This window comes from Belonocnema kinseyi, chromosome 9, assembly GCF_010883055.1.
Source record: "Belonocnema kinseyi isolate 2016_QV_RU_SX_M_011 chromosome 9, B_treatae_v1, whole genome shotgun sequence".
Lineage (NCBI taxonomy): Eukaryota > Metazoa > Arthropoda > Insecta > Hymenoptera > Cynipidae > Belonocnema > Belonocnema kinseyi.
This window is the reverse complement of record NC_046665.1, coordinates 50,547,299-50,558,233: the sequence shown is the minus strand read 5'-3', so window position 1 is coordinate 50,558,233 and position 10,935 is coordinate 50,547,299.

Here is a 10,935-nt window from a genome sequence, read left to right as displayed (position 1 = left end):
GGTGGGTGTTCGACAGTAACTGGAGGGTCTTGGAAGAGTCGAGATGGGTCAGAGAGAAACTGTTGATTTTCTCTGACCCATCTCTCGCTCCGCTCTAGACTTGATCGCTTGATCTTATGATCAAGCGTTGGTTTTTTTCACGTTTGGCATCGGCCAAAGCTCTCGCTGCATTATACATGCAACAATTGATAGTCCAGAGGTCGGATTCGTCGGGAGAATGTCCACAATGCTCGTCATCCATTTCAGCCAGATCTTTTTGCTTGAGAGAACCCTGGGTGTTGATGTTTCTCTGGGTCATAAAGCATCGATCTTCCTCTATCGAATTCCTGCCCGCGGTTGGTCTAAGTGTCGCCTCTCTTTTTCTGTAACCGGCTTTTTCTTGATGTGGTAGAGAAGGCAAACAGCTTACATAACCCCTTTTTGGAGTAGTCCGGCATGGTTCCGCAGACATTGATGCGTAAAGTGCGATAGCTCTGGGTGTTTCATGCACCACAAAGCATGCAGTCGTGCCATATAACCCCGTTCAGGGGCCACACTTGTATCGTAGCACTCTAGCAAGTTGTGATTTAGTCGCTCCGTTTACCTAAAGGTTTACCCAAGATTCCGCCGATCCATCGCATTCACTCTATCTTAATTAGCTCCCCCAGCTCTAAAGTGGTCGGCATTGTTAGCCAACCCATTGTGGGGCGCTCTGCGCGTTCTATTACTTTGAACCGCACTTACTACAACTGTGTTTAGTGTTGCTATTGTTGTTCTCACGAGAAGCTAGGGAAAGGGGTTCGTCCATCCTTGTAGGGCCCCGCATGCAAGGATAAGGCTGCATACTCTGAGAGGTTGCCCGGTATCCCAGAGTCACCGTTCTAGATACCTCACCCAGGTGCCATTCACCTTTCGGCTCGGTTTTCTCACCTCTGCTTGGGGGTTTAATTCCTTCGGGACTACCCCTGGACAATTGTCCGTGACTGCCTATTATTTTTTGTAACCATATTCAGCAAAAAACCTTGGTAAAGGGAGCCTCTATCCGTAACCTAAGGACGCGTTCGGTGGCTTTGTCATAGGCCCTTCGGTTTGACTTGACAGCTTTGCTTCAGTATACAATATTGAAATTTGATGAGAAGTGTGGTTATGATAAATAAACTTTATAACAACATTCGGCGTCTGAGTCATATTTTAGTGTTTTAAATCCTTTTTTAAGTATGTTATATTTGAATTGCCATTTATAATTCATTAAAATATGTATAATACTAAAATATTCCTCAGATGTGGTATTTGGTTACAAAGTTTGTTTATAGCCATCACATTTCTCGTGAGATGGAAATATGGTATACTAAAGTATCACTGGGAAGCTCAACAAAGAACCTTCAAATAAAAAATTAGCTAAAACGCTTTAAAATTCCTGTAACTGCGCATTTTTTTATAAATGTTGTTTATAAGAATCACAGAAATGGTCATGAAATGACAATGTAGTTTAATGAAGCAACACTGTTAAGTCAAGCAGAGCACAGATTATCTTTAAAGTACTTCAAGCAATCAAAAATTGCTCAAACTGTACATGTGTTTATAACAATAACAAATACATTTTTCTTCTTCTAATATTTGTGTATTAGTCCGAATTGGGTTGAAAATGAAAATCACTTCATAGATATCCAAAACCATTCAAAAATCACCTATCATTTTGGCTAACAATACAATGTCATTAGTAGATTATTCCAGAATACTTACAGTTTCGTATATGAATAAATCAAGTTAACTTATTTTGCAGAAAATGATCTATTATGAAATTTTAGAATTTAACAGCATTCAATACTGATTATTCTCGGAAATTCGTTGATCAAATTTGATCTATTTCTATGAAGATAAAATTCGCTATAATAAACTTGATCAAGTTTTTTCCGAATTGCGTTTAATTAGAGAAATTTTATAATCAGATTGTGCGAACACTTTAATCGATAAACCGTTAAAAGGTTTGCATAGAGTTGGTTAATCTTTGCCAACAGTTATGACTAATGAACATCTACAGATTCCATTGCAATATCCTTCCTGAGACTTCACTAATTTCTTATCACTTCTGACTGTGTTTTTAACTCAGCTCAACCTACATCCATTCTGAGAAAGCTAATTCATTATCCTTGCGGCCTATTGCTTTATTTTTACAAAATCAAAATCAATAAATTGCTTATTTTAAATAACAGTGATTTGACTATGATAATGATCAATAACTCTAACCGGTTTTCCTACACCAGTTCTTTGTTGTTTCAAATTTCGCTGAAGTACAATTCTACTAAAGAACCAAACAAAATATATTTTCTAGTTTATCATTTTGAGTTTTTGCTAAAGATAAAAAGTCTAAAGCTACATCTTTTTCCTCTTGGAAAAAAAATAAAAAACAAAAAAAAAAAGAAGCGAAAAAGGCAATTATGAGCATTTGTCTTGCACAAGCTAGGATCATCCATTAGGGTTGACAAGACATCCATGTTATTATTTTGATTGTAACCGTAACATTGAGAAGCCAATTATTGACAGATTTATAATTTCTATATTATCCAATTAACCGAAATAAGTTACATTATTCTCTGCTGTCCCATTTTTGTAGCTAGATTTTGAATTATAATTAAGGAACGTAATTATATGAAAATGACCCATACATATCTACTTTGTAGAATTTCTCTTTTCTTGAAAAAGTGTGCACAAACTGATTTCAGCTTTTCTGCTATCGCATGGCACATGAGGAGCGCAATTTTCAGGAGGCGTTGGCGGGCTCTAGTCGCCTTTATTGAATTAGTATATAGAATAGACTATATATCCAGAATTCTAGAAAAGCGAGAAAAGGGAAAATCACATTCCGAGAGCCCCCTAACGTAAACTCGCCCCCGGGGCGATATACTACTGGCGTTTGCTTACATTTTTCTCCTTCGAACCTCTGATAAGTTTCAATTTCTTTCTTCTGAATTTCGTCTTTTTGTTTCCTATCTCTCCGATTCTCGCTCGCTCGCGTCTTTTCTATTCCAGGGGTGTCCGTTTCATAATCTGACACTGAATGGATTCACTCGAGAGGCGAATAAAAAGTCCAAATGATGTTCGTCTGCAGGAATCTAACTTCCTTTACTTCCTTCCTTTTCAAATCCAGTCGTATAATCAATTTATCCAGAAGCTTAAATATCCAAACATAAGAGATACCTAAAGAAAAAAATCTATCTTGGAACTTACCCACAATTTTATCCTGTTTAGTTATTCTTTAATTCGTTTCAAAGGTTATTATGCCGCCTTGAGACGATATTGTTCATTCAATCATATTACACCAAACTCTAGCTTCCAGTCCAGTTTCGGGGGTTGTCTTCAAATAATCTTGGACTGATTTCGGGGGGATCGAAACGTAAACAGTGAAGGCCGCCTGACTCGTTTTGAGTTGAAAATATATCCTTTGTTACATAAGAGCTTGGTAACTGTTTAAGAATAAAAACAATAGATTTTTTTTTAAATTCGCACATTTATTGTTTAATTGGTCTTCAATACTCAATGCAAATACCTTAGTAGCAAGTCCAATCTCCTCCAGCATAAATTATGGCCTGACATACTTTCCACGAGGTTTTCAGCATATTCTTTTGAAAAAGACCTCCAAATTTTCCTAATTTGTCGAGAAAGTTGAATGAAATTATATGGCTTGCATTTGCGAAGTTGCTTTTTTATTAGAGCCCACAAATTTTCTATTGGATTTGCGATTCTATTGGATTTCTATTGGATACGAACATAAAAAATTGCCTCGTAGCGCGAGGCGTGAGAGCAGCATTCATTTCGAAAAACCACTCGAAGAACGACTAAATTCGACTAACAGTTATTTTCTTCCATAAACCATGGAAGACTGAAGTGCCCTGTATGTCATAGAAAAATAAATAGATCGCTACGATTTGTTTTCTACGTGTAAAAGTGACCACGCTCTTATGTCGCAACCGCTCTCGCCCTGCTCCCCTGAGAAACTGCGTGAGTCGGCTGTTCTAGGGAGGCTAAGAATAGGGTGACTGAAAGCGAGAGTTTGGTGTATTCAGTTGTATGATTCAGTTGCACGATTCAGTCGCAAAATTCAGTCGCACGATTCAGTCACACGATTCAGTCGCACGAGTCAATCGCGCGATGTGGGCAAGTAATTTGCAAGCTTCGATTGCAATCCTCAACAGTTGAAAATGTTTAAGCCGAAAATGTTTTAAATAGATTCATTTAAAATTCTGTTACAGTCTTCACACTCATTTCCTTTTTTCCCTTTTTAAGCATTCCTCTTTTTCTCCTGTTTTCAAGAAGCTTACCTTTTTTCTCTGCGTTTCGCTTAAATGCGAACTAAGAGAATTGAACCAAATATTTGTTTAAAAAGACGACTATTTGGTTGAAAATTCATTTTTGTAGGATAAGGATTCAACTATTTGTCTAAAAATTCAACTATTTCGTTTAAAAATTCGTCTCCTTCGCTTGAAAGTTCTCAACAGTTTGGTCAAAAATGATTTTTTTTTAATTCAACTACTTGACTGAAAATTCTTCTTTCTTCATTAAAGAGTCCTATTTTTAGGTTGAAAAGTGAACTGTTTTCTATATTATTGCCCTTTTCAACCGTTGCTAAGGTTTCGTTCTTTGCTTTCGAAACTCGCCTTTTTTGGATTTTAGTTAAACCATTTTTTTGAAAATTCAATATACGTCGACTCAAAATCTTAGGAAATCAGTTTAAAGAAATTTCTTGTATGTAATCCAGGTCTGATAGGATTTTGATGCAGATCGAACTTTTAGAAAAATTTCTCAAGATTCTTGAGAAAATTTTTAATAATTATATTAAAAATTAATTGAAAGAATAAACTGAAAACAGTGTTAAAACTCATATGATTTCCTGAAATTTGGAAATTTTATGATTTAAAAGAAATTTAACATTGCTAGAAGGAGAAATTGAAAAAATGCGATAAAGTTTAAAAGATATTTAGAAATGCTAAAAAAAAATTTAAACGATTCACAACTTGAAAAGATTTATACAAATTTTAAACAAAATGTAGATTTTTGATGATCTTAAACAAAAATTTTTTTAAAGTTTTCGAAGAAATACAAAATTTTCCTAATATTTCCAGGAAAATTGAAAACGATAGAAGTTTTAAAGGGATTTTAAGGAACCGTAAAAATTTTGTAAAGATTTTAAAAACTTTAAATGTTTTTCTTAATTTCCAGGGACTTTCCAATTATATAAAAAGACGTTGAAAATTCCGAAGAAAATTTTTTAATTTTGCAAGATAAGAGAATGTTAGCAAAAATTTGAGAAGTTTAAGAGATTCTGAAATGTTTTAAAAATATTGAAAACTAATATAAAACTTGCAAAGTTTTCAAAATTAAACAAAAATTTGGTCTTTTGAAGCTCTTGCAAAAATTATTTGTTTAGTATTTTTGAATGGTTTGAAACGAATAAAAAATATGTCTCAAGATTCCTAGGTACATTTCTTATGGCATTTTTCGAAATTAATTAAATTAATTAACTGAAAGACGAATTAAAACTCATACGATTTCCTGAAATTTGAAAATTGTATGATTTAAAAAAAAAAAATTTTGCAATATTGAGAAATTTAAAAAATCAAACTAAGTTAAAAAGGTATTTAGAAGTTTTGAAAAGATTAAAATGTGAATCACAACGTGAAAATATTCATACAAATTTTGAAACAAATGTAGATTTTTGAAGATTTCGAACAACAACTTTTGAAGCTTTCAAGAATTTTGAAAGTTTTTGAAGAAATACAACATTTTTCTAATATTTCCAGCAAAACTGAAAAAGTTAGAAGCCTTCAAGGGATTTTAGGGAATTACGGAAGATTTTAAAAGATTTTAATAACTTAAAAAAAATTTCAAAGACTTTTAAGGAATTTTCAATTATACAAAGACATTTGAAAATCTTGAATAAAATTTTTTTAATTTTGCACGACAAGAAAATTTTAGAAAAAAATGCAAGTAAGCTTAAGAGATTCTTAGATATTTTGAAAAGTTTAAAAAATAATATAAAACTTGCAAAGTTTTCAAAACCAAAATATACGGGGTTTTATAGCATTTGCAACAATTATTTATTTTAAGAATTTTGAAAGGGTTGAAGTGAATAAGAAAAATTTCTCGAGATTTCTGGAAAAATTTGTAATGATTATTTAAAAAATTAATTGAAAGAATAAAATGAAAAAAGTGTTAGAACTCATATTATTTCCTGAAATTTGGAAATTTTATGATTTAAAAAAACTTCTATTTCGTAAGATTCAGAAAGTTAAAAAAATTCGATTAAATTTTGAAAAGGTAAAAAATGATTCAAAACTTGAAAAGATTTCTAAACGTTTTTGGAAAAATGTAGATTTTTGCATATTTTGAAAGACAGCTTGTAAAGCTGTTTAAGAATTTTGGAAGTTTTCAAGGAAATATAAAATTTTCCTAAGATTTCCAGGAAAATCGAAAAAGATTGTTTATTTTGAAAACTTAAATTCAAGAGGAAATTTCAGGATTGTTTATTTTGAAAAATTAAATTTAAGAGAACTTTTAAAAAGATTTTAAAATGTTTCCAGAAAGTAGTCAAATTTTTTTTAATTTGCTATTAAATACTATAAAGTCTCAAACTTTAATTCAAGTTTTCTAGATTCCTTTCCGGTATCTTAGGAAAATTATTTTCACATAAATTTATAAACAAAATGAAAATATTTATTTTCTTGTTCTTAGATCTCAGTACCTAATTTAAGCTCAATTTTAAGTGTTTGAATCCTTTCAAGAAATAAATAGTTATTTGGAATTTTTATTTTGTATAAAAATTAATTATTTCTATTCCAGCTTAAAAATGAAAAAGAAAAAAACCCATTAATTCGTAAGGAACCTAACAATTTGATTTTACCCAGTGGGTACAAACGCAGACACGTATTTCGAACATGAAATGTTTTTGAAACATTATTTAGTCTGACTTAGGACAGTTTTTAAAACATTAAAATAACGTATTTTGAGTTCTACTTCCAAGAAACGTTTTTAGGGCGTTCAAATTACGTTCTTAAATTTCGTGCCCACTTGGTAACTAATGAATAATATTTTTTGACTTACGATTTCTTAATGTGCGATAGTTGAATGACGCTAAATCTTTACAGCTTGTCCAATCATTCAAATACAAAATTTGACAAGAAGTGTTTTTCTAAATTGATCTTGATGATCAATTTCATAAACTTCAGTCATCACATAAGCTGTTTAGAAATTACTAGAAATAACAAATAAAAATTTTCGAATGATTTTCATTTTGATTTTGAACCATACTTTAATCCTTGTCTGTTTTTCGAAGATTTTCCACTAGCAGGAGCATCTGATGGTGCACTGTCCATTTTCAAGATGTTCCTAGAATATCTTCTAAAATCATTCGGTAATTGACTTTAATCGACGTAACATTTAACAATAGAATACAGGAGAAATTCGCTACAAAATTTATTTTCAAACGGAATGATATGTATCAAAACACTGGAAATTCTTGTGTCGTACACCTCTGGCACAGGTAAACATTTATCTACTGTATATATTCATAGTGTGCATATATCTATATCTTTTAGTGTTTGCGCAAAACGTTCAGGGAAACGGTTCTATTAGCGAGGGGCTTTCTTATAATATTTGATATGTTCTTCTATTCTGATGTTTAGCAACCTTTTAGTTGGTTGTCCTTCTTAGTTGTCATTTGGTAACCAAAACAGGATATTTTATGCAGTCAACTTGCTTCTTTCATCGTTCGAGTAAACTCTCTTTCTTTGTTTGTACTGGTTAATTGATTCGCTCCCATTTCTATTTTATGGATATTTCTAATCTCGATTTTAGAGTTGAGTTTCCCGTTAATTGGGTTTCAGGAAACCCTGATGTAAGTTTCGGAATCAAGCAGAATGGAAGATAATTTATCTGACTCCGTAAAGTTTAATCAGTCTGACTACTTTTGAATCAGACATTTACAGGTCTCAGACTCGCCACACTATTGACACTATTTCACACTTTTTTGAAGCGATGACAATATTTTCCTACCATTTAAAAAAAGGTTTCTAAAGACACTGGTGAAAGTTTCGAATAGGAATTCACTCCAAATTAGTCCGCAATCTGTATCTGAATCGACCCGAACCAATTCGAAAAAAATTCCTACATTTCGTTCCATCCAAATCGGTTAAAAAGTAATCCGACTCAATCCAGTTCAATCTGAATGAATCTGAGTTTTTATTAAATTGGATTCATTTGGATTAAAAATTTTGTTTGGATTGATTCGGATTTAATGGGATTGATTCGCATTAATTTTTATCCGATTTCAATCGAACGAAATTGATAACTTCTTTTGGAATGGTTTAGATAGATTCGAATTGGTCCGGATACATATTTCGGAATAAGTCGGATTGTTTCGAAATGAATTCCTATACAAAACTTTCTTCATGGTACTCGCCGTGCGTAAATTATGTACAGATTTTTTCTGAACCATTCTCCCTCCCCCCAGCTGTGTAAAGAAATGTTTATCATGCAAATTTTAGGTTTGATCATGTGTGAGGGGGGGGGGTAAAATCTTACTGTTTCTGATAAAGTGACAAAGTAGTTGTCATATAAGTATCAAACAGTTGCATTGAACCAAAACGGACATATGAAATTTCATTTACATGCATATGAAAAAAGTTTAATTTTGAAGGTCAATTCTGCAAAAAGTAAGAATTTTTATTAAATTACACAAAAACTAAATAATTTGAGCAATGGAAACTATGTTATTCCAATTTTTATTTGATTAATTTTAGTTTATATATATATTTTAATTTGTAAATAAATATTTGACTCTTTGCACTAAAAAATATATTTTATTCAATAGATGACAAAGTGCAATTTTTATTTAAGAGGAACAATTTTCATAAATCAAATGAATTTTGTACTATATTGTTAAATTTGCAAGCGAAAAAGACGAATTTCGTACAAAAAAGTTGAAATTTTAATACAATAATATGAATTTTCTTCAAAAAGAAATTAAGTTTTTAGTTAGAAACATAATTTTCATCAAAATACATACATTTTTGACCAAATAGTTGAATTTTCAACCAAGAAGATTTATTTACAACAAGATACATAAATTTTCAACCAAATTGTTAAAATTCCAAGTAAAAATTGTCAATTTTTAAAGAACAAAAATAAAATTCATTTTTTAGTTAAAATAATTATTTATCAACAAAATATTTCAATCTTAAACTAATGTAATGAATGTATACTAAAGTAGGTTCACCTTCAATTAAGGAATTGCATTTTTCACCTGAAAGATGTATAATATAAAAAAATTATAATTCAAAATACAAAACAGTTGGATTTGACCAACAACACCGAATCTTCAATAAAACATTGGAATCATAAACTAGGTCAGATTCATTTTCGACCAAACAGTTGCATTTTATACAAAAAAATTGATTTTCTGTACACAAAAAAAACTATAAATTTGCAACAAAATACATAAAATTTCAACCAATTAGTTACTTTCTTTACCAAATTATCTAATTTTTTAGTAAAAAATAAGAATTTTCTACAAAACGGTTGAATTTTTTTCAAACAAGTTGATTTTCATCCGAATCATATTAATTTTTAACTGAATAGTTGCAGTTTAAACAAAAAATTAGACTTTTTATAGGAAGCAGTTTTTAAATCAAAAAGATGAATGTTCCACAAAAATATTAATTAAAAAAAAACTTCGTTAGTCTAGAACGTAAAAAAATATAATCAAATTGTGGAAATTTCAACGAAAGAGTTCAATTTTTAACCAAGTAGTATAAATTTGAAACAAAATTATTAAATTTACAACAAAGCTAAACTTTCTATCCAAATAATGAAACTTTTGACCAAAAAGGTAATTTTCTTATTGGCTTTTGTTGATTCAGTTCTCATATAATTAGGTAAAAGAGAAAAACAGAAAAGATCGCGAAGCCTGTGATAGATGGACAGTTTGATAATTTATAGACTAAATAATAACATTTTCAATAAAAATAAATGTTCATAAATAATACTATTAAAATATTAGTTTAGAAAACTGAAAATTTTTCCTAAATAATAAAGCTAATTTTCCATTGCACACTTTTTGATTTTAGATTGTATTTTTAAATTTAGGCTGCATATTAAGTTCAATACTTGAAATATTTCATCAAACTATTTTGACACTATTTTTTAAATTTTGTAACTTTACACTACTTTTGATCTCTGAAGTGAGTTCGACGTCTGCATTTAATAAAACATATTCACGTCGTTTCAGTCCGGCTAAATCCGATTTGATCAAAACCAAGTGAATCAACTTTTGGAACAAAAAGTTTTTTTTCAATTCAAAGAATCCGACCCCTGACAATTTCGGATATGTCTGGAATATAAATTCTACCAGGAAAATCTAGACTCTAGATTTTTCTTGCCTAATTTTTAAAGTATTATGTATCACATGTTTAATTTTAAGGTGTGGAACTTGTTTAAAATTGTACAACATCATCTTGTACGTACCGATACGATCATCGAATTATATTTTGAAATAGAAAATAATTCACTGAATAAGTTGTACGTACCTAAAACACAAAATAAATGTATAGCTTAGTGTTTAGTACAATGATAATTCTAAAGAAATTATTAAGATAGAAACTAAAACTTAATTTACTAAGATATTTAGCTTAAAATAAATATATCCTATAATCATATTTATTAAGTTTTCAGGATATTCACTTAACTTCTAAAGAAAATTCGTTGAAAATTCCAGGTATAATTTTTTTAAATTAAAATAGTAAGTATCGCCTTTTTTAAAGAAATGCTGACCCTGCATCACTTGAAACTACCTATAATTACATAATACGAGGGTAGTTCAATAAGTCCTTAGAATGAAGTATAAAAACAATTTTTTTTGGGTAAATTTTTTTTTTATTTTTCAACATAATCTCCTTGGAGCTC